General features: G+C 39.1%; 1 long non-coding RNA gene across 8 annotated transcripts in view; it reads left to right on the top strand.

The window, feature by feature from the left end:
- The first annotated feature begins 7,719 nt into the window (after positions 1-7,719).
- Positions 7,720-25,699, top strand: part of LOC128697753 (uncharacterized) — a 30,235-nt gene continuing 12,255 nt past the window's right edge. Inside the window, exons 1-6 of one of the 8 annotated variants that reach the window (XR_008408345.2) lie at positions 7,740-7,834; positions 8,299-8,419; positions 9,785-10,064; positions 12,561-12,737; positions 23,723-23,831; positions 25,148-25,296. This is a non-coding gene — a long non-coding RNA (uncharacterized lncRNA). Of the gene's footprint in view, positions 7,865-8,298; positions 8,420-9,784; positions 10,065-12,560; positions 12,738-23,722; positions 23,832-25,147; positions 25,297-25,699 lie in introns of all 8 variants that reach the window. The other 7 variants (XR_008408343.2, XR_008408348.2, XR_008408349.2 and 4 more) reach the window with 7 other exon arrangements.

Here is a 25,699-nt window from a genome sequence, read left to right as displayed (position 1 = left end):
GTCAAGTGTGTTTTCTAGTCTTGTTGGCTCCACTATCTGCTGGCTTAAGGTGTGTTTTTCGCAGAGACTTAGTAGCTCATGTGTGTGTGACCTTTCATCTGCGCTACCTCCGGGGATTGTTTCAGCTATAACATTATTTGCTACATTCTTCCATTTTGTATACCTTAGGTTGAAATCACCAAGCAGTAAGATGTTTGGGGATGGAGCTGGAAGGTTTTCCAAGCAGTAATCAATTTTCAGTAGCTGTTCCTTGAACTGTTGTGAGGTTGCATCTGGTGGCTTGTATACAACCACAATGACTAGGTTTTGGTTCTCGATCTTTATTGATAGAACTTCAACTACCTCATTTGTGGTGTTCAGCAACTCCGTGCAGATAAGGGACTCTTTGACATACAGGCCAACCCCCCCCCCTTGTTGCCTGTTTTTTCTGTCGCATCTAAAAAGGTTGTAACCACTTATCCATATTTCACTGTCAAAGTGATCTTTTGTGTGAGTCTCTGTGAAGGCTGCAAACATTGCATTAGACTCCTCTAGAAGTCCACTGATAAAAGGTATTTTGTTGTTGGTGGATGGCTTAAGGCCCTGTATATTAGCAAATATGAACGAGGTTGTATTCTGTGTTTGTTGGGGGGATTTTGTTATTGGCATCAGTAGTTGTAATTCTGGAGGGCCATGGGTGGCCACTGGCTGCGCCTCCAGTCCAACAAGGCTCCAAGGTGGTGGACTATTTTTATTTCCTTCCATTTTCTTTTTTCGTTTCCTGCCACTAAAAAATCACCTGGAGTTGGGTTGTCGTAGCTACTATTGTTTGTCTTGTGGGGTCTGTGCCTCCTGGTCCCTTTTAGATGGTATGCATTGCACTCGATGTTGTAACACTGCTTCTGGAGGACCGAGGAGTGGCACATTTTTGGGTGAAAGAAAGTACAGGAAGAAGAACGACACACTCCTTTAGACAGGAGGTCGCTACATTTCTTGGGATGGTCAAAGTTGCATGTCCCATTTTTTTCCCCTGTTATTCCATGCTTACAGATGCCCCAAGCATAATATTTGCACAAATTCACCTTTGGTTGAGAATTGTTGGGAGGTGTGTTGTCAGTTTCTGCAGGTTCTGGGACTGCACTATAATCCTCAGTATCCAAGCCAGGGCCACCCCGTCCTGGATTCCATCTACTTTCCCCAGTAGAGGAAGAAGGAGGAGACTCCTCTCCAACATCTGTACTGTGGGCCACGGTCTTGTGCAATGATGGTTGTATATTTACGGTTTTAGATGGTTGTATATTTACTGTTTTTGTGGTGGTTTTGGTAGTGTCCCTAGGAGAGTCTGGGCTGGCAGTAAGGCTGGGGGCTGGGTCTGGGTCAGCACTGGGGCTGGGGGCTGGGGCTGGGTCTGGGTCAGTGGCTGGGCCTGGGCCAGCAGCTGGGCCTGGGCCAGCACCAGCACTGTGGGTATTAGTGCTATGACTGGGGGAGCCTGGGCCAGCACCAGCACTGTGGGTATTAGTGCTATGACTGGGGGAGCCTGGGCCAGCACCAGCACTGTGGGTATTAGTGCTATGACTGGGGGAGCCTGGGCCAGCACCAGCACTGTGGGTATTAGTGCTATGACTGGGGGATGGGTCTGGCTTAGCACCATGTGGGTGACTAGATAGTTTCGAGTCATCTGTTGTGGTATGGACATTCTGCATTTTTTGATACACTATCTCTTGCTCCCATGTTTTATATATTTTTGGTAGACTATCCAAGAGGTCATCCTTGTTTTCTTGATTATTTTTATCATTTATTACTCTCCTTAGTACCTTTCTGATACCTGCCCAAAGTTCTACATCTGTATTGCACAACCAGAAGCACCTTGCTAGTTCGAGGTCATTTTTTGAGGCTGTATTTAGTCTAGTACAAGAGATATGGTGTTTGGAAGAGCATAGGTTGCATGTGATTCTGGATGAAACTTCGTTAGCAAAGATTTTCATTTAATTCCAATGTGTAGTTATCTCGTGCCATTACCTATCCAACACATATATTAATTATGTATATACAATATTATTAAGAATATTTTCATGGATAAATGCTTCAGCTATTGTATGCAGTCAAACATATTAATTAAACTTTGGTTGTAATGAATCATACTTTGTTAGAGGATCAAAATAATTTATATTTTACCTCTTATCAGTTTCAATTTCACTTTCAATAAGAGGAGATCATCTGTGCGAAGCACAGTGTTTTATGGTATAATGTTCGATATGTAAATTATGAGTGGCGAGTATATCTCGAGCAAGCTTGCTCGCGTCGTACACCATCTGTTAGTCGAGCACCAGTGGCACAAACCTTTTGATATACATCGGCAAGGATAACAGTTAGTACAAGCATTAACTCACAAACCACTGTGAAGGCTTTAACTTCTCTGCATTAAGATTGCTGACAATATATACAGTCAGGATGAATTGCTCTGTTAGAAACCTGTGATTCATAGATTACAACAACGAGCGATAAACTATACTGTCATCCTCAGTACGAAGCATCGACAAAAATGACGTATAGTGTGTGTGCTCTTGTGTGAATATTGGCAGCATGACCGGGCGTGAAGCAGCAAGGTTAATAGTGGAGGTCCTCCATATATATGCCGCCACTGTGCTCTTACCAACACACACATCGTCCTGCTCTCAGCTCGCACTCCACCATGGTAAGCTATGTGAATATTTTTTTCCTTCAATATAAATTGAAGCTCTAATATTACACTAATCTTTTCTCGATGTTAATGTCGATTTTAATATCTGTTAAGCATAACTATCAGTTTAACCTGAGACTGACATTAGTATTGAAATACTCAAATAATTAAAAAAAAATTCTCTTGTATTTTAGCCTTAAGATAGAAAAGATAGAAGAAGATTAAAGTTTTTATTATGTTTCCGGTATTAATTGGCTCAATTTTTTTTTGTATCGAAATATATATGGTTTTCAAGATTTCATGATTAGGCGAAATTCTGATTTTCAGTAGTTGTATACATAAATTTTTTAAACTAATGGAAACAAGATTATTGAGCAGTTTTCCACAAGTCTTGCAACACTGATCAATGGTTGTTTATATGAACATTGCAGAGGTTGGCTTGCATCTTTGTTGTGGTAACGCTGCTGGTCGTCTCCTGCAACGCTGATCCTGGAGGCTCAGGTGGAGGTGGAGGCGGTGGCGGCTACGGAGGAAGATCACGAGGAGGTGGAGGCGGAGGTTACGGAGGAGGAGGAGGAGGTGGTGGAGGAGGATATAGAGGCGGTGGACGTTCCGGTGGTGGTGGAGGCTACAGTGGTGTTGGTGGTGTTAGAGGAGGCGGAGGTGGTGGTGGTGGCGGATACGGAGGCGGTGGAAGATCTCTAGGAGGAGGAGGCGGCGGAGGCTACAGTGGTGGTGGTGGTGGTGGAAGAGGTGGTGGTGGTGGCTACGGAGGCAGTCGAGGTGGAGGCGGTGGCGGCGGCTACAGTCGAGGTGGAGGCGGTGGCGGCGGCTACAGTCGAGGTGGAGGCGGTGGCGGCGGCTACAGTCGAGGTGGAGGCGGTGGTGGCGGGTACAGTGGAGGTGGAGGCGGTGGTGGCGGCTACAGTGGAGGTGGAGGCGGTGGTGGCGGCTACAGTGGAGGTGGAAGCGGCAGTAGTTATGGCAAATAAGTTGAAGATTTTCCATACAACGTGACCGTAGCACAGAGATATAAACAAAACTCATCCATTTAAAGGTTCAACAACATATCTCTCGAACTGAGAATTACCAAATATAATCCACACACACACAATAACCTATGATATTTTACACAATTCGAAAAGTGTTTGATTGTCTCCACATAAAAATAAGTATTTTTATATAATGTGATTGATAATAAACAAAGAAAATCATTTAAAGTTTAATTTATTCTTGACAGAAATTTTTGTCTAATAAATTGTAAGGTGCTCAGCGCTCAATTTGTTAGTAACGTCTAACTAATTCTTATCTCTGACGAAGGAAAAAGGGTTTCTCTAGGGCAATATATCCAGTTGTAGGTGATTGGCTACAAAATATAACAAATACGCCTTTTCATTAGAGTATGAAACTTATAAATGATTACGACTCACTTGGTTTACGAAAAATTGTGAGTCACTGATTATACAAGACTTGTAACTCAGGCGAGAAAGACGGCCTATATTAAGTTTTACATACCAAATAAATGTGTCTTATTTTCACCCATTTGTTGGTTTCTACATGTCTTCCGGTTACGGTCAGGGAATAAGGGAGGACAGCTGGTTTAGAAGACACTATGACAGAATGGACACCTTTACTGAGACTAAAGTTACTTGCAGACATAACATGTCAAGTCTACAGAGAAAAAGTTGAGTCTCTAAGCGAACCGTTTCCACAACAAAGGTTTACATTCTGCCAAAAACTTTCTGTCAGCTTCTTGGCTATACAACCTCCTTTCCAGGCAACTGACTTGTCCAAGACGAAGTTTCTTGAACTTCTTGACGGCCATAGATCAGATGTTCTCAAAATACTCTGTCGCTCTTTCCTTATCAAGCTAATCTCTGATCCAATATTCCCTTCTCCTGCCATTAATTTTTTAGTTTATTGTATATTATAAACTTTATGCATTAGATAAATTCAGGAATGAAACAAAGACATCATGTATATTCAGTACACAAATAACCCGCACACAGAAGAGAGGAGCTTACGACGACGTTTCGGTCCGACTTGGACCATTTACAAAGTCACACTGACTTTGTAAATGGTCCAAGTCAGACCGAAACGTCGTCGTAAGCTCCTCTCTTCTATGTGCGGGTTATTTGTGTATTGACATCTCTTGTTCTGAATGTTTTCATTATCCAGCCTATCAGTTTCCTCGCAGATGTGATAGTGGCACTGTTGTGATCCTTGAAGGTGAGATCGTCAGACATTACCACTCCCAGGTCCTTCACATTACTTTTCCACTCTATTGTGTGATTAGAGGTTGTAGTATACTCAGTTGTGGCTATTATTTCCTCCAGTTTTCCATAACGGAGTAGTTGGAATTTGGCCTCATTGACCATCATATTGTTCTCCGTTGGTTTATATCTTCATTGAGATTTGCCCTGTCCTCAATGAATGACACTCTCATGCATATCCTAGTATCGTCTGCAAAGGATGATACGGTGCTATGGTTTAAGATAAGATAAAATAAGATTTCGTTCGGATTTTTAACCCCGGAGGGTTAGCCACCCAGGATAACTCAAGAAAGTCAGTGCGTCATCGAGGACTGTCTAACTTATTTCCATTGGGGTCCTCAACATTGTCCCCCAGGATGCGACCCACACCAGTTGACTAACACCACCTATTTGCTGCTAAGTGAACAGGACAAGAGGTGTAAGGAAATGCGTCGAAATGCTTCCACCCGCCGGGAATCGAACCCAAGCCCTCCGTGTGTGAAGCAAGAGCTTTAGCCATCAGGCCACCGGGGTCCCCCCCGGGGGCCCCCCGGGGGGCCCCCCCACACCGGTTTACATCTCTATGTCTGATATGAGGATGAGGAACAGGATAGGTGCGAGTACTGTGCCTTGTGGAACAGAGCTCTTCACTATGGCAGCTTCTGATTTAACTCTGTTTACCACTACTCTTTGTGTTCGATTGGTTAGAAAGTTGAAGATCCATGACTCACGAAATCTTAATGACACGATTGCAAACAAACCATACCACGGGCGGGGATAGAACCCGCGATCAGAGTCTCAAAACTCCAGTTGGACGAATCTTATTGTGGCTAGTTGGTCCAGTGGCTAACGCGACGGTCTGGAGTTTTGAGACTCTCTGATCGCGGGTTCTATCCCCACCCGTGGTATGGTTTGAAGATCCATCTGCCTACTTTGCCAGTTATTCCTTTAACACGAACTTTGTGTGCTATTACACAATGATCGCACTTGCCAAAGGCTTTTGCAAAATCTGTGTATACATCTGCATTCTGTTTGTTTTCCAGAGCATCCAAGACCATATCATAGTGATCCAGTAGCTGCGAGAGACAGGAGCGACCTGCTCTGAACCAATGTTGCCCTGGATTGTGCAGATGTTGGAAATCCAAGTGATTTGCAATCCTGCTTCTTAGAACTCTTTCGAAGATTTTTATGATACGGTACATTAAAGTTATCCCCGACATAGGTTTAATCCCCGACATTGGTGGAAACGTTGGTCATAATTCCTTACACCTGTTGTCCCTGTTCACCTAGCAGTAAATAGGTAATCACTTGTTAGTCGACTGTCGTGGGTCACATCCTGGTCGACAAGATTGAAAGACCCCACTGGATATAAGACAAGAGTCTCTGATGACGCACTGGCTTGCTTGGGTTTATTCTATGTGGCTAACACCCCGGGTTAAAAAAAATCCAAACAAATCTTATCTTAAAGCAGTTGTAATCATCTAAAACTTGTTTAATTGTACTTGTGTATAAATGTACCTAAATAAACTTACATCACCAGACAAGAACGCTGGAGTTCCTAAAATTGGTATTCATCTCTATATATATAATTACACAGAGAAACATACACTTCTCGGCTCGTGCATCCTGAGTGTGGAAATCAGTTGGATTCCCACTGGATTTTAGACATTGATTTATCTACTTAAATCTAAATTATGTACTTTTTATATGCCCTTAATATATGTGTACCCTCAGTACTACTGGTTATTTTTTATGTTACATGCCCTAAGCCTCAATGAAACTTTACTACCTATATATAGTACCTATTACTTACTAGACAGAGTACAGAGAAGGTTGACAAGTTAGTAGGTAGGTATAATGTTTGTCAGGAAAGAGGACAAGTGTTTCCTCACGCGGGTCTTAGTCATATGATGACCCACAGCTGGAGTTTTTGGTCATCTGACCGAAAAAAAATCATGGTTATGATTATAACCGTTATTATCTATTGATGACAAAGTTGATCCCATGTATCAGAAATCTTCCCTACGAGGATAGACTGAGGATACTGAATTTGCAGTCTAGACAGCCGTGGAATTAAGGGGGATATGTTAAGTAAAAGGACACAAATGCAACTAATAAGACTATCATGGCAACTTTTCGCTCTCCAGGAGCTTCGAGAAGCTGTTACGGCAATGTTCCTGCCGAGGGAAACGCTGCCACAATAAAATGCCTCATTACCTGCACTTGTGTCCTTTTACTTAACATATTGTCGATAATTCTACTAACATTATAATAAGGGGGATATGGCTGAGGTGTATGAATGGAAAACTGGAATAAATAAAAGGGATTTAAATAACGTGCTAATTATTATTATAATCAAGGGGAAGCGCTAAACCCGGAGGATTATACAGCGCCCAGGGGGGGGGGATGTGGAAGGCATTCAGGCTTAATTCGGGGAACTGGAGCACAGATCCCATTCCCTAAATCAAGAGCCCCTCACCAACATCAAGGAACCTTCCTTGAGGGGAATAACGTGCTAAAAATATCTAACCAAGACGAGACTCTCAGCAATGAGTTCAAGTTGGAAAAATTTAGATAGAGGACATAGGAAAACATTGGTTTTGTAAGTATGTGCGGTTGTGTACACATACAGTTACACAAATTATCATACATAGTAACATATGTGTAAATTACCTAGGATAACCCTCAAAAGGTCAGACAAAGTGACTTATTTCCACTGGGGTCCTTGTAATATGTTATTATTATGAACCTTAAAGCGGTGGGCCGAGGGGGCGTTGACCCCCGAAATCCTCTCAAGGTATACTCCACCGTCATAGTGGTGTGACGTCATACCGCGTCCATCATGGCTGCCATGCGAGTGTTGCACGGGAGCGTTGCTGGAGTGTTGTTCTTAAGCTATTCAACAGTTTCTGTTTGTCAGGTAATATTTATTAGGAAACGGCGAAGAACAGTAAGTGTATATTACATTTGTTGTAAGAGTTTTGTTGTTAAGTTGTAGTAAAACGCACTTCAAGCTTGTGCTTGTGAGCTTTTAATTTATTTATTTATTAATTTGAACATGATACAGTGAAGTACAAAAGAATACAGTTAAATGCAGCATGCCAAAGCCACTTGAATGCATAGCATTACGGGCAGGCTTAAAATTAACTTAAGATTAACTAAGCAGTGAAGTATTCAGTGGTAAAACATTATTGTAAACAGATAACAAGCACAAATGAGTATTACAAAAACAATAATGATACACTAATACAATAATGAGATACATATATGAGATACAATTTATGAAATACAATTATTCAGTATTTATTTAGTTGTGGGTGAATAAGTGATCTTTGAGAAGAGACTTAAATTTATAAACAGACAGTGTTTCTTTTATATTTACAGGTAGTGAATTCCAGATTTTTGGGCCTTTTATGTGCATTGAGTTTTTGCATAGTGTGAGATGGACACGAGGAACATCAAAGAGTGATCTGTGCCTTGTGTTTTGATCATGTGTTCTGTTGAGGTTGGTAAGGAGATGTTTGAGGGGAGGGTTAATATCAGAGTTAAGTGTTCTATGTATGTAGTAGGTGCAGTAATAAGTATGGATGTTTTGTATGGTGAGTATTATTATTATTATTATAATCAAAAAGAAGCGCTAAGCCACAAGGACTATACAGCTGTATGGTGAGTAGGTTTAGTGTTTTGAATATTGGTGGAGTGTGCTGTCTGTAGTGGGAATTTGTTGTTATTCTGACTGATTATAATAATTGTTATCTGTTGAACCGTCTGCCAACGTTATATAAACATTTGCCAGGAGAGATTACATTGAAAATTCTAATCAAATTTTTTATTATTTGAATGCTGTACAAAAATGGTCAAACTCAAATTCACTTTTTTATTCCTGAGGACATGTAGTTTACATGTAACTTTGTTAGGCACAAAAGAAAGCCACTAGTATGTAATACATTTCAATTTATTAATAATAAAGATATTTGTATGAGTGTGATTAAGAGTTCCAGCCTCAAATGCTTGTGTTTTATGATAATTGTTTTAAGTGTATGACTGAGGTATTCACCCTAGTGGAAATGTTACCTTGATTATTTGGGGGTTACATATAACATACATGTACCTGATCTGATCTTTTTAATGATTAGCTGTTTGGAGGGATATGTTGTGTATTTTTATACATATATGCTTCTATACTGTTGTGTTCTGAGCACCTCTGCTAAAACAGTGATTATGTGTGAGCGAGGTGAAAGTGTTCAATGATGATGAAAGTATTTTCTTTTTGGGGATTTTCTTTCTTTTTGGGTCACCCTGCCTCGGTGGGAGACGGCCGACTTGTTGAAAAAAAAATAAATAACTCAGTTTACCTTATTCTTAGTATATCTTCTTTTATTGTAACTGCTTTTCGCATAGTTGAATTACTTAGCTGTTTTAACTTTGAAGGTTTAAATACTAAGGTATTACAAGGACCCAATGGAAATAAGTCACTGGTATTTATCATTCATGTAACTATGTGTACCTATACCTGGATAAACTTACTTATTTACTATCCTAGGTAATTTACATCAGGTATGATAATCATACTTGTGTGTACCTGTGCCTAAATAAGCTTATTTAGCCAACAGTACCCTAGTTGAGGTATGGGTAGATGAGGGTAGTGTTAGTAGCTGAGACTAGCAAACAAAATTTTGGAGAATGTCTACAATTTTTTAGGTGCAGGTACATATAAAGTACAATTTTCATACCTAGTAATGTGTAAATTACCTATTAAATTTCCACTAAACTGTAATTGTTTATCTATGATCAGACCTAGGAATTTACCCATATTCTTCTTTCTACTTTTGTATCGTTAATTTTGATGCCTTTATTGTCAACTCGGCAGACGATGCAACATCTCCCCAGTGAAAAGCATAGGCGCCACTAGCACGATGCCTCCCAGCATAATAAGGGGGATTGCCAGTAGACCCCAGGCTGTCTTTAAGAAGGCACTGGACAGGCACCTAAAGTCAGTGCCTGACCACCTGGGCTGTGGTTTGTATGTCGGATTATGTGCAGCCAACAGTAACAGCCTGGTTGATTAGGTCCTGATCCAACATGAGGCCTTTTCCCAGACCAGGCTGTGGGGGTGTTGACCCCTGAAACCCTCTCCAGGTATACTCCAGGTATGATTTATTCCCAAAAGTTATATAGAATGTTTGTATTCTATATCAGGAGGGAGTATATTTATCATGTGGGTGTAGACCATTTTTAGTTGAGCATTAACTAGAGTGTATTTAAAGTCAGGGGCTTGAAAACTTGTAAGATATAGTGTTTCTTGAGCAGTAAATTTATTTAGGTGTAGGTATACATAAATGCAACTTTACAAATTAGCATACATAAGAACGTGTGGAAATTACCTAGGATACCCCCCCCCCCCCCCCCCCACCAAAAAAAAAAAAAAAAAAAAAAATTAGAAGTGGCTTATTTCCGTTGGGGTCCTTGTAATATCTTTATTATTGAAACCTTAAAAGTTAATGGCAAAATAACTCAAATGTGTTAAAATCCATTATAGTAAAGAGAGATACTAGGAGTAAGGTAAACTGAGTTATTTACATTAACATTAAAGAGAGGGATCAGCTTAAAAGAATAGGTACATGGATGTTAGCTATACAAGAAATCATTCTCCTTCCATTCTGTAGCTTCATTCATTAGTATTTATACCTTGGGAGTAGCCGCCACCACTAGTCACCTAATGATGTATTTTATTCACCATGTTTCTCTGTTATTTATATTGTTTATTATGTCATATTAGGTCAATTATGATAGATAAATAAGCCGTAGAGTTGATATTAGCATTATATTGAAGTATTTTCTCTTGCCTCCCAAGAGTTTTTTGGGGGGACTGGAACAGATTAATGGCATTTCAGTTAATTTCAATGAGGAAAATTGATCTGATATACATACAAGCAAATTGAGTTACGAGCTCGGTCACGGAACAAATTAAACTCGTAAGTCAAGGTACCACTGTACATCCAACTATTTAGTTCCACATCCACCTATTTAGTTCTACATCCACCTCTAGTTTTACAACCTCTTCTCATTTACCGATGGACTCGTTTACTGATGACTCAGACTTATGATGGGCTCTCTGACCATTGTGCATACTTAAATAATATGTATTAGAGCTGATTTCCTCCATTCTGTTTCTTACAATATACAGTAAATTACTGTGTAAATATTTAAAAATATACCAGAAATGTTATAAATGGTGCAAAGGTAACATTAAAACAGCATCAAAGATGGTTGACACAAACCCACTACCATTATAGTATGCTCCTCACTTAGTGGCGAATTCATTTACCGACGTGGTCTTAGGAATGGAACTATGTCGTTAATTGAGGAGAGGCTGTTTTGTGAAATTCAAACATCAAGTGCTCTTGGGATACAGTAAATCTTCTGTTTACTGGCCATCCATTCCCTGTGATTAGTCTTTTAACCCTTTGAGGGTCGACAGGCCCTCTCCGAAACTCATTCTCAGGGTCGGCCAAATTAAAAAAAAAAAAATAATAATTTTCTCTTATGAAAAGATAGATAATCTTTTCCCGATCATAATGACACCAAAAGTTTGAAATTTGATGGAAAACTTACGGAATTATGCTCTCGCGAAGTTAGCAGTCTCGGCGATGTTTACGCATCGGCGATCTTGCCCACTTTGAGCCCCATTTTCGGCCAATTCCACTGTACTAGTTGACAAAAAACATGAATATTTCGCTAGAACGCCATTTTTTCTATCGAATGAGTGCAAGAAACCACCCATTTATCAATTTCAACTATCCAGTACAGTGGTCAGAATTTAGCAATTTTTCCAATTTCACACAAATTTCAAAAAATGCCAATTTCCGAATAGGGTCCAGAATAAACAAGAAAGACATTCCTGGCACTAAAATGACATTTTCTCTGTTCATTAGTCACGTCTCAAGGCCCCTCTTACATTCTTTTGCTTTCTACTTTGAATTTTTATTCTCACAAAAAATAGAAGATTTACTGTTATGCAGACTACTGCATTAGTGTAAAAAATGGTATAAATAATATTGGCATACTTGCGTAAGAATATTAGACTCACCAGTTGACGTGTATTGGACGCTTGGCATGATTTGTTTACTTTCAAACTTTGGTAAAAATTGAACATTTCTGCTATTTTGAGCTCAATTTCAAGGTACTTTTCATTGTAAAACCAGTCAAAATCATCTCTATTTCTGTAATATGTCTTCCATTCTATAAAATGAGACCAAGAAAACTAGAATACAACAATAAATACCATACGAAAATACAGTGCAAAGTCGTTGTTTTATTAAAAAAAAACGGTCAAAGTTTTTTTCTCATTATGCACTGCGTGCTGCAGGATTTTTTTTATACTGTGCACACTGACCACATAGACCCATTCTTTCATATGTAGGCCTACCAGCTTTCTCCCACTAGATTTGAGGGCGCTAGAATTTAGGCGTACTAGTACGTCAAAAACCCTGGGTCGTAAGCCGTACTAGTACGGCCGAAACCCTCAAAGGGTTAAATAAAGGATTTACTGTACTGCTTGAATTTCACAATATTAAGTGGATTTTAAATAATGTTGGCTGGACTTGTAGGAAATTTCATAACTAATAAAGCTTGCTTCTTTGCAGATCAGGGATGGTAACTGGGCTCATCCTTTTAATGTAGCCTGTGACAAACCAAGAGTCCTTGGGTAGATACTAAGATAAAAATACAAGGATCATTGGAGAACTACATGGAGATAATACAATGAAAAATTCCATGGATATAACAATACAAGATCATTGAAGACTTAAACAACTGCCCAAGTAAGACTACATGCTCTTTCTAACAACAGTTTGAATATTAAAATGGTATAAAATACCAACAGGTTGTTAGGTAAGACACACGTGCAACAGTTAGGTATCTTTATTTCGAAACGTTTTGCTTACACAGTAGGCTTCTTCAGTCTCTTCTATCAACTTCTCTGTAATCAACTGAAGAAGCCTACTGTCAACTTCTCTGTAATCAACTGAAGAAGCCTGTGTAGGCAAAATGTTTCGAAATAATGATACCTAACTGTTTCATATGTATCTTACCTAACACACAACAATTTGCTTCGTGAGAGTGGGATCACCTTCTGTGGTGGGAGGGCTTAAGTAACTTTGTCTATGAACCCATCTCTCCCTCCCCCTCCATTATTTGGCTAGCTTAGTGGATTTTTCACCATTTGTTAAATTTACTTTGGAGGATTATGGAATATGTCATTGCTGTCTTGCCAACTGGTCCTCAAAGTTCCAAGGGAATTCAGTTGTCAAGAGTCTTTGAGTGGGTCACAGGGTGGTAAATGTGGTGGCAGAGGTATTACTGGAAGTCACCTTCGAATCCAGGAGTAGTGAGTGAAAGTGTACAATTCTCGGTGTTCTTTCCAGTTTGCCTTCAGGTACTACAAGTCGAATGCTGATAGCTTTTCTTAGGCTCTGCTTAACCCTTTCACTGTCTAGAGTCTAGACTCTAGACCTTCAAAATTAATATTGCTCCCAGTGGCTACCTTTAAAAAGATAAATTCTGAAATGGTAGGAAATCTTTTTTTAACCCTTTGACTGTTTTGGTCGTATATATACGTCTTATGAGGTACTGTGTTTGACGTATATATACTCATAAATTCTAGCGGCTTCAAATCAAGCAGGAGAAAGCTGGTAGGCCCACATGTGAGAGAATAGGTCTGTATGGACAGTGTGCACCATATACAAAAAATCTTGGAGCATGCAGTGCATAATGAGAAAAAAAAACTCCGACCGTTTTTTTTTTTAATTAAAATTCCGACTTTGTGGTCTATTTTTGTATAGTATTTATGGTTCTATTCTATGGAAAACATATTATATAAATAGAGGTGATTTTGATTAGTTTTACTATAAAAAGAACCTGGAAATGGAGCTCAAAGTAGGGAAAATGTTTGATTTTTGCCGATGTTCAAAAGTAAACAAATGATGTCATTGTCCAATAAATGTCCAACTAGCCATTCTAATATGCAGTCATGAATGGGTTGACATTATTTGTACAATTATTAAAATATTGCAGTAGTCTGCATAACAGCAAATCTTCTATTTTTTGTTTGAATAAAAATTCGAAGTAGAAAGCAAGAGTAATATCAGAGGGGCCTGGAGACGTGACTAATGAACAAAGAAAATGTTATTTTAGAGCCAGGAATGTCTGCATTGTTCATTCTGGACCTTATTTTGAAACTCATATTTTTTAATTTTTCGTGAAATTGGCCAAATTGCAAATTTCTGACCATGTTATTGGGTAGTTGAAATCGGTAAATGGGCAGTTTCTTGTACCCAATCGATAGAAAAAATGGAGTTCTAAAGAAATAGCTATGAGTTTGGTCAACTGGAACAATGGAATTAGCCGAAAATAGGGCTCAAATTGGGCGAAATCGCCAATTTGTAAATATCGCCGAGGTCGCTAACTTTGCGAGAGCGTAATTCCGTCAGTTTTCCATCAAATTTTGATTTTTTCATGTCATTATAATTGAGAAAAGATTCTCTTATCATTTCATAAGAATTTTTTTTTTTTTTTTTTTTTTTTTTTAATTTTGCGACACCAGGAGACACCTCAGGATTGGGGGTTGCGACAGTCAAGGGGTTAAAAGTCTTAGTATGAGCCAGTTCAGGAAGAGAGCTAAAAGGTTCCTAATGAATGAAGCTACAGAATGGGAGGAAAGTGATTTTCTATGTGCCTAACGGTCATGTACCTACTATAATAAACTGATTTTTCTCCATATAATGTTCATGTAAATAACTAATTTCACTTTATTTTTATTGTTCCTCATTTTAGTACAACTGATTTTCAGGCAGTTGAGTTGCATAGTTGTTTTAATTTTTAAGAATATGATCATAAAATATTTCTGCTGTATCTTATAACTAGAATTTGAATAATAATATATTACAAGGATCCCAATGGAAATAAGTTACTTCAACTACTTTTTTGGGTTATTCTAGGTAATTTCTGTACATTACTATACAGTAGTCCTCCCCATACCCGCGGGTGATATATTCCAAGACCTACTGTGGGTAATAGCGAACCCAGTATATGTCGTTTTTTGTTTATATACATACCTATAAAGTTTATTTGATAAATTATGCTCAATAAGACATTAAGATGTTGATGATTGGGGATCATCGATAGTAGACATGGTTTGTTTTTCAACCTTTTGAAAAAACATTGTGATAGGAAGTTGTTGTTGCAGAGAGTGAGAATGCTAGAGGCTGACTGGATACTAGTAAAACGGGCCAGTGTGGGGGATAGAGGACAAAGAGAGACAAGTCATGTACTGAGCGTGGCAGGGCAGGAAGGTTTCACCACATTATTCAGAATGGTGCACAATGTGAAACTTTTGAGTTTTTTTATTTCTGGAATTTTCCATTTAATATTTTGAGGCTGCTGTAAAAACTGCAGATAACTGAAACTGCTGAAACTGAATCTGCAGATACAAGGGTTCTACTGTGTGTAATTATTGTAATCACCTAATTGTATTTGTGTACCTGAACCTAAATAAACTTACTTGGCTAGTTACCTAGCTAGCTAGCTTTTAAGATATTTAGCTAACTAGGTATTTAGTTGTACTTTTATTTGGGCACCTGTTTAGACATTTAGTTGGTTAGCTATTTGAGCTATTTGGCTAGCTATTGATTTATAGCAAACCTCCAATTTAACCCATTACTTCCAAGGAAATAAAATCTTCATTTTTTGTGAAACCATATTAATTTCATCGTTTTGAATGTAAATAGTGTCCTAAAATAAGAATTTTTTTTTTTTTTTTTTTTTTGAACTTGAGTTATAGATGGTGACTGTATGGTTACCTAAGGAGACTGTGGATACAAAAACTTCAAGAGATTTCCATTAAGAGTACTTTATTGGCTGCATCTATTTCATATTGTGGTATGAAGCAAAGCATGGAATACAACCTCTCTTGGTTAACTCAACCAACAGTAGAACTGTAGTGAAGAAATTATAAAAGAAAAAATGGTATGGAAACCTTTCTGCATTTTCACTGTATTCTTCAATGAGATGTATAACAGTAGATGCAGCTTTACCAAGTTCACTCTCCATGTTTTCATTCCCTTTGTGAGTCCTTCCTTGGTATGGGTCAAAAGCTTGCAGATAACCAGAATGGGTGTCTTGACACCATAATTTGTAGCCAAAACATACAGGTTTGTTATGAATTGACCGCTTACAGCCATGCTTACCAAAATATTTCACCATTGCCTCGTCATGCAAAATATTTTGTGAAGGGATGAAGTGTTCCATAAACTTCTTTTGAAGGTGTGTGATCAGAGGACGCAGTTTAGTGTACTTAGCACTTGTGTCTAGGTTGTGAGTTGCTTTGAAATGAAGGGATTTTCTGATGGAATCAAATCTGTCTCGACGCATTGCATTACTTATAGCTTGATTGTATACATCATGGTCATGCGACCAATACATAGATTTGCTGGGCAATGAATTGTAACCAGAAACAAGCAAAATAGTCAGGAAATCTATTAGTTCACTTACACTTACTCAAACGTCAGGCCAATTTTTCATCATACAGTACTTTGTCATTTGCTCTTGTGTGTGTCCAAGGATTTCTTCATTAAAGAAAAGCTCCAAGAGTTCAACTACACTAAAGTCCCAATACTTGCTGAAGTCTGCTTCAGGTAAAATTCTGGTACATGCTTGTGTTTCTTTATTTTTCCTCCACTTTATCTTTGTAGAAGTTTGTCACCTTACATATCTTCCTTTTGGGTTTTTCACTTGCATCCTCCGGTTGTTCTACACTTAATTCTTCCTCTTCTTCATCATGACGAAAGACTCGAAACTCACCAGGGGCTAATAATTTCTTGTGTTTCTTTATTTTTCCTCCACTTTATCTTTGTAGAAGTTTGTCACCTTACATATCTTCCTTTTGGGTTTTTCACTTGCATCCTCCGGTTGTTCTACACTTAATTCTTCCTCTTCTTCATCATGACGAAAGACTCGAAACTCACCAGGGGTTAATAATTGATTCCCAGACAGGCTTTCAGGGTGAAAGACATTTCCTTCATCTTCGGTGCCCGAAATCTTCATCAGTCAGGCTGCTCACATCTGTGGGCTCAATGTAGAGATCTTCAGCTTCCTCCAGCTCATCTAGAAGGTCTAAGGCTTCATTGACAGTTAATGTTTTTTGCCTGAAAAAAGAATACAATTGTCAAAAAATACTGAAACCACATGGACATATGAATGTCAATAACTGTACATGTATACTCCTAAGGTAACCATGTGGTTACCGAAAATATAAACCTGAATACGTACTACTTGAAATTAAAATTTTACATGAAACTTTTGCAGTAAATAATACATATATAGCCCTATTCTATGTCACAATATGATGTAATTTATAAAGGACAATTATATTAATCTCCATGGGGAAGCGGAACAGAATTCTTCCTCCGTAAGCCATGCGTGTTGTAGGAGGCGACTAAAATGCCGGGAGCAAGGTGCTAGTAACCTCCTCTATATACAGTGGACCCCCGCTTTACGATCAGCTCCCAATGCGACCAATTATGTGTGTATTTATGTAAGTGCATTTGTACGTGTATGTTTGGGGGTCTGAAATGGGCTAATCTACTTCACAATATTCCTCATGGGAACAAATTCATTCAGTACTGGCACCTGAACATACTTCTGGAATGAAATAATATTGTAAACCGGAGGTCCACTGTATTACTAAATGTAAAAGGAGAAACTTTCATTTTTCCTTTTGGGCCACCTCGCCTTGGTGGGATATGGCCAGTGTGTTGAAAGAAAGAAAGAATTATATTAATCTCCATGGGGAAGCGGAACAGAATTCTTCCTCCGTAAGCCATGCGTGTTGTATGAGGCGACTAAAATGCCGGGAGCAAGGGGCTAGTAACCCCTTCTCCTGTATATATTACTAAATTTGAAAGGGGAAACTTTCATTTTTCCTTTTGAGCCACCCCCACCTCAGTGGGATACGGCTGGTACGCTGAAAGAAAGAAGAATTATATTAATCAAGGCTAACCTTTTTGCACTTGCCATTCTTGCCACCACCAAAACAGAGATACTCATAGAGAAGAGTGTCTGCACTCGGTAACTGTAGCTCAGAAGCTAATTTCACTACCTGGCCTGAGAGAGGGAGGAGTCACACACTCATTGGAACCTGTTGTAGCCTGTTTCTTATGAAAGTTTTGTTAACAGGCTGAAAGGAAAATGGGTTTCATTATAATAACCATATGGTCATTTAGGTAGTAGGTTGGTAGACAGCAACCACCCAGGGGGGGTACTACCATCCAGCTAAGTGAGTGTGAAACGAAAACCTGTAATTGTTTTACATGATGGTAGGACTGCTGGTGTCTTTTGTCTGTCTCATAAATATGCAAGATTAAAGGTACATCTTGCTACTTCTACTTACACTTAGGTCACAGTACACATACATGTACATGTTTATTTATACACACTCATATGAGTTTTCTTTGATTTTATCTTAATAGTTCTTGGTCTTATTACTTTACCTTTTATATCCATGGAGAAGTGGAATAAGAATCTTTCCTCCCTAAGCCATGCGTGTTGTAAAAGTCAACTAAAATGCCAGGAACAATGGACTAGTAAAACCTTTTCCTGTAATAATTACTAAAAAGAATAAGAAGAAAATTTTCAAAGTGGGATGTCTGAATGTGCGTGGATGTTGTGCAAATGATAAGAAAGAGATGATTGTGGAAGTTATGAATGAGAAGAAGCTGGATGTCCTGGCTTTAAGTGAAACAAAGCTGAAGAGGGTGGGAGAGTTTCAGTGGAGAGGAATGAATGGGATTAGGTCAGGGGTTTCAAATAGAGTTAGAGCTAAAGAAGGAGTAGCAATAATGTTGAAGGATAAGTTATGGCAGGAAAAGAAGGACTACAAACGTATTAATTCAAGGATTATGTGGAGTAAAATAAAGATTGGATGTGAAAAGTGGGTTATAGTAAGCATATATGCACCTGGAGAAGAGAGAAGTGTAGAGAGAGAGAGAGAGAGAGAGAAATTTTGGGAAATGTTGAGTGCATGGGGAGTTTTGAACCAAGTGTGAGAGTAATGGTGGTTGGGGATTTCAATGCTAAAGTGGGCAAAAATGTTGTGGAGGGAGTAGTAGGTAAATTTGGGGTGCCAAGGGTAAATGAAAATGGGGAGCCTTTAATTGAGCTGTGTGTAGAAAAAGGTTTAGTAATAAGTAATATATATTTTATGAAGAAGAGGATAAATAAATATTCAAGGTATGATATAGTACATAATGAAGGTAGTTTGTTAGATTATGTATTGGTGGATAAAAGGTTGATGGGTAGGCTCCAGGATGTACACGTTTATAGAGGGGCAACTGATATATCGGATCATTATTTAGTTGTAGCTACAGTTAGAGTAAGAGGCAGATGTGAAAAGAGGAAAATGGCAACAACAAGCAAGAGGGAGGTGAAAGTGTATAAACTGAGGGAGGAGGAAGTTTGGGTGAGATATAAGCAACTATTGGCAGAAAGTTGGGCTGGTGCAAGTATGAGTAGTGGGGGGGGGGGGGGTTGAAGAGGGTTGGAATAGTTTTAAAATGCAGTATTAGAATGTGGGGAAGAAGTTTGTGGTTATTGGAGAGTGGGTGCAGGAGGAAAGAGGAGTGATTGGTGGAATGATGAAGTAAAGGGTGTGATAAAAGAGAAAAAGTTAGCTTATGAGAGGTTTTTACAAAACAGAAGTGTTATAAGAAGAGTAAAAGAAAGGTGAAGAGAATGGTGAGAGAGTGCAAAAGGAGAGCAGGTGATAGTGGGAGAGGCACTGTCAAGAAATTTTAATGAAAATAAGAAAAAAATTTTGGAGCGAGTTAAACAAGTTAAGAAAGCCTAGAGAACGAATGGATTTGTCAGTTAAAAACAGAGTAGGGAAGTTAGTAGATGGGGAGATGGAGGTTTTGGGTAGATGGCAAGAATATTTTGAGGAACTTTTAAATGTTGACGAAGAAAGGGAAGCAGTAATTTCATGCACTGGCCAGGGAGGTATACCATCTTTTAGGAGTGAAGAAGAACAGGATGTGAGTGTGGGGGAGGTGCGTGAGGCATTACATAGAATGAAAGGGGGTAAAGCAGCTGGAACTGATGGGATCATGACAGAAATGTTAAAAGCAAGGGGGGATATAGTGTTGGAGTGGTTGGTATTTTTGTTTAATAACTGTAGGAAAGAGGGAAAGGTACCTAGGGATTGGCAGAGAGCATGTATAGTCCCTTTATATAAATGGAAGGGGACAAAAGAGATTGTAAAAATTATAGAGGAATAAGTTTACCGAGTATACCAGGAAAGTGTACGGTAGGGTTATAATTGAAAGAATTAGAGGTAAGACAAAATGTAGGATTGCGGATGAGCAAGGAGGTTTCAGAGTGGGTAGGGGATGTTTAGATCAAGTGTTTACATTGAGGCATATATGTGAACAGTATTTAGATAAAGGTAGGGAAGTTTTTATTGCATTTATGGATTTAGAAAAGGAGTATGATAGAGTGGATAGGGGAGCAATGTGGCAGATGTTGCAAGTATATGGAATAGGTGGTAACCTGGAGTTTACCTGGAGAGAGTTCCGGGGGTCAACGCCCCTGCGGCCTGGTCTGTGACCAGGCCTCCTGGTGGGTCAGAGCCTGATCAACCAGGCTGTTACTGCTGGCTGCACGCAAACCAACGTACGAGCCACAGCCCGGCTGGTCAGGTACTGACTTTAGGTGCTTGTCTGGTGACAGCTTGAAGACTGCCAGGGGTCTATTGGTAATCCCCCTTATGTATGCTGGGAGGCAGTTGAACAGTCTCAGGCCCCTGACACTTATTGTATTGTCTCTTAACGTGCTAATGACACCCCTGCTTTTCATTGGGGGGATGTTGCATCGTTTACCAAGTCTTTTGCTGTCGTTGTGCAAGTTCGGTACTAGTCCCTCTAGGATTTTCCAGGTGTATATAATCATGTATCTCTCCTGCCTGCATTCCAGGGAATACAGGTTCAGGAACTTCAAGTGCTCCCAGTAATTGAGGTGTTTTATCTCTGTTATGCACGCTGTGAAGGTTCTCTGTACATTTTCTAGGTCAGCAATTTCACCTGCCTTGAAAGGTGCTGTTAGTGTGCAGCAATATTCCAGCCAGGTAAGCTACTAAATGCTGTAAAGAGTTTTTATGAGGATAGTGAGGCTCAGGTTAGGGTGTGTAGAGGAGAGGGAGACTACTTCCCAGTAAAAGTAGGTCTTAGACAGGGATATGTAATGTCACCATGGTTGTTTAATATATTTATAGATGGGGTTGTAAAAGAAGTAAATGCTAGGGTGTTCGGGAGAGGGGTGGGATTAAATTATGGGGAATCAAATACAAAATGGGAATTGACAGTTGCTTTTTGCTGATGATACTGTGCTCATGGGAGATTCTAAAGAAAAATTGCAAAGGTTAGTGGATGAGTTTGGGAGTGTGTAAAGGTAGAAAGTTGAAAGTGAACATAGAAAAGAGTATGGTGATGAGGGTATCAAATGATTTAGATAAAGAAAAATTGGATATCAAATTGGGGAGGAGGAGTATGGAAGAAGTGAATGTTTTCAGATACTTGGGAATTGACGTGTCGGCGGATGGATTTATGAAGGATGAGGTTAATCATAGAATTGATGAGGGAAAAAAGGTGAGTGGTGCGTTGAGGTATATGTGGAGACAAAAAACGTTATCTGTGGAGGCAAAGAAGGGAATGTATGAAAGTATGGTAGTACCAACACTCTTATGTGGGTGTGAAGCTTGGGTTGTGAATGCAGCAGCGAGGAGGCGGATGGAGGCAGTGGAGATGTCCTGTCTAAGGGCAATGTGTGGTGTAAATATTATGCAGAAAATTCGGAGTGTGGAAATTAGGAGAAGGTGTGGAGTTAATAAAAGTATTAGGCAGAGGGCTGAAGAGGGGTTGTTTAAGTGGTTTGGTCATTTAGAGAGAATGGATCAAAGTAGAATGACATGGCGAGCGTATAAATCTGTAGGGGAAGGAAGGCGGGGTAGGGGTCGTCCTCGAAAAGGTTGGAGGGAGGGGGTAAAGGAGGTTTTGTGGGCGAGGGGCTTGGACTTCCAGCAAGCGTGCATGAGCGTGTTAGATAGGAGTGAATGGAGACAAATGGTATTTGGGACCTGACGATCTGTTGGAGTATGAGCAGGGTAATATTTAGTGAAGGGATTCAGGGAAACCAGTTATTTTTATATAGCCGGACTTCAGTCCTGGAAATGGGAAGTACAATGCCTGCATTCTAAAGGAGGGGTTCGGGATATTAGCAGTTTGGAGGGATATGTTTGTGTATCTTTATACATATATGCTTCTAAGCTGTTGTGTTCTGAGCACCTCTGCAAAAACAGTGATTATGTGTTAGTGAAGTGAAAGTGTTGATGATGAAAGTTTTTTCTTTTTGGGGATTTTCTTTCTTTTTTGGGTCACCCTGCCTCGGTGGGAGACGGCCGACTTGTTAAAAAAAAGAAAAAGTCATCTTAGGAGATAAAGGGTTAATGGACTAATAGGAGAGAGCAGGTAGCCGAGTGTTTGTGGTGGATGGAGATGAAATTGTTTTGCCTGATTGTAACAATACTGGATAATTTTGTAACCAATGAACTTGGTCTTTTATTTAAGAGCTGGCTACCACTTGGTTAGTTAAAATCTAATTGATGACTGCATTCCAAGTACCTTTCAGGTAGAGTAAATAGACAATGGGATAAGCCAAATGGTAATTCAAAGACACAACATGGCTTGATGAAGCTACACTGTGGTTGGTAAAGGTTCACTTAGTTAAACATTGTAAAATAAGGGTCTTCTCTGCCTACCTACTATGACCCCTGAGATAGCATGTTTTTATTATTGCCCTGTGCATTGTGTTCAACCAGGTCCCAGTACCCTACAATCTGCCATCTACTATCCCACATTGGATTGCATTTTTTTTTTTAAACTAACAGGAAGTTTCATAGCTAATGATCTGGGTCAGCTCCAGACAGTTGGCAGTTCATCAAAGCCTAAGAGAAACCATGAAGTGCTTCCCATCAGTGACAAGTGCTAATATTCCACTTCTTATGCTTAATTTATTATTTAAACTTTATCATAGGTATGTATGTAAATTGTAGGTAGTAGGTTGGTAGACATCAACCGCCCAGGGAGGTACTACCGTCCTGCCAAGTGAGTGTAAAGCTGAAGCCTGTAATTGTTTTACACGATGGTAAGATTGCTGGTGTCTTTTTTTTATCTGTCTCATACACATGCAAGATTTCAGGTATGTCTTGCTACTTCTACTTACACTTAGGTCACACTACACATACATGTACAAGCATATATATACACACCCCTTTGGGTTTTCTTCTATTTTCTTTCTAGTTCTTGTTCTTGTTTATTTCCTCTTACCTCCATGGGGAAGTGGAACAGAATTCTTCCTCCGTGAGCCATGCGTGTTGTAAGAGGCGACTAAAATGCCGGGAGCAAGGAGCTAGTAACCCCTTCTCCTGTATATATTACTAAATGTAAAAGGAGAAACTTTCGTTTTTCCTTTTGGGCCACCCCGCCTCAGTGGGATATGGCCGGTGTGTTGAAAGAAAGAAAGAATGTATGTAAATGAAAAATGGTCTTGAAACATATCACCTGTAGATACAGGGGAAAACTACTGTATTTTTTATTTGTTTACCCATCTTTATAACCCTTTCCCCATAGCACTGCTACTGATAATGAGATTTTCTTTTTTACAGAAGATTGAGATGGTAACCTGATATATTCTGTGATTGCAGATGTGATGAATTCCCACTTATTGTGGTATAAATTGTAGATACGAAGATGATATGAGGGGGGAGCGTTAAGGAGCTGTGATCTATTCGGGTTGAGCACGTCTCCCTGAGTGTAAGTACTGCAGCCCAGGTATTGACATGAGCTTTGTTTCTAACATCAAATTATTCCATGTTGTACAGTGGACTTGTCCTTTACTAGAGAACTCTCAGATTAACTGAGCAGTGGCTTTTGTGCTACAACTATTGCAGAGATTTTCTGGAAAATAGTATAGGGATTTCTTGTAGAGTTTTTAGGGATTTTGTAGATTATATCATGGATTTTGTGAAGACTATTGTAGGGATACTTGCAGGGTGGGAAGAAGATTAGCAGAGCTGTATCAAATTATTTTGCCATGCCATTTTTTAAGGAGGAATATTGTAATTTGGCAAGCTATTCAAATTGCTAGAAATAAACAAGATTGATTTTTAATAGTAAAAATATCATTGATATAAATTTGTCCCAGAATTGAGAAACTTATTTTTGTTAGTAAAGTTAAATTTCATGTGTAACAGGTATCAGGAATACTGATTAAGATGACTATATATAAGTTTTATATATTGTTAAGGATATTACACAAAAGTAATGCATACGTAAAAGAATACCAGTGTGTGAATTAATCAGAAGTCAAATGGGAGAGCACTGTTTTCAGAAATTGACAGTTTAATACAAAATTTTCAGGAATTTAATTACAGTACAATAAACCCTCCATTTAACAGTCTTTGGAAATACAGAATTAAACCCTGTGTGTTAATTGATTTAGAAACAATGTACCAAATCTTTTGGTTGTCAAATTGTTCATTGTTATGATCACAGCAAAACAATATTTTCTTTATCTGGCCATTGTTACTTACTATTTAAAATAAACTTAATACAGCCTATCCTCACTTAGCGACGTACTCGTTTACTGACGACTTGGACTTATGACAGGCTCTCTGACCAGTATGCATACCTAAATAATGTATATTAGAGCTGATTTCCTCCATTCTGTTTATTACAATATACAGTACACTACTGTATAAACATTTAAAAATGACATTTAAAGGTGACATTAAAACAATGTCAAAGATGGTTGACACAAACCCGCCACCATTATAGTATGCTCTTCACTTAGCGGTGAATTTGTTTACTGACGTGGTCTTAGGAACGGGACCCTGTCGTTAAGTGAGGAGAGGCTGTATTGTGAGATTCAAACATCATATGCTCTTGGGGTACAGTAAATCCCCTGTTTACTGGCTATCCATTCCCTGTGATTAGTCTTTTAAATAGAGGATTTACTGTACTCCAACACAATTTGATGCTTGAATCTCGCAATATTAAGTGTATTTTAAATACACTTAATATTGGACTTTCAGGAAATTTCATAACTAATAAATCTTACATCTATGCAGATCAGAGATGGTGACTGGGTTTATCCTTTTAATGTAGGCTGTGACAAACCAAGAGTCCTTGGGTAGATACTGGGATAAAAATACATGGATCAGCAGAGAACTATATGGAGATAATACAAGGATCACTGAAGGCCTAAGCAACTACCCAAGTAAGACTACGTGCTCTTTCTAACAATTCTCTCCCTGAGGGTGGGGTCACCTTACTGTGGTGGGAGAGCTTAAGTAACTGTCAAAGAACCCATCTCTCCTTTGCCTTCCATTATTTGGCTAGCATGGTGGATTTTTCACCATTTGTTAAATTTTACTTTGGAGGATTACGGAACATGTCACTGCTGTCTTGCCAACTGATCCTCAAAGCTCCAAGGGGATTCAACTGTCAAGAGACTTTGGGTGGGTCACAGGGTGGTAAATGTGGTTTCAGAGGTATTACTGGAAGTCAGCTTCAAATCCAAGAGTAGTGAGTGATAGTGTACAATTCTTGGTGTTTTTTCCAGTTCACCTTCGGGTACTACTAGCCGAATTCTGATAGCTTTTCCTAGGCTCCACTTAACC

The sequence above is a fragment of the Cherax quadricarinatus genome, chromosome 68 (assembly GCF_038502225.1).
Source record: "Cherax quadricarinatus isolate ZL_2023a chromosome 68, ASM3850222v1, whole genome shotgun sequence".
NCBI lineage: Eukaryota > Metazoa > Arthropoda > Malacostraca > Decapoda > Parastacidae > Cherax > Cherax quadricarinatus.
Note: the sequence above shows the minus strand (reverse complement) of the source record. Positions and strands in the feature narration are given on the sequence as shown.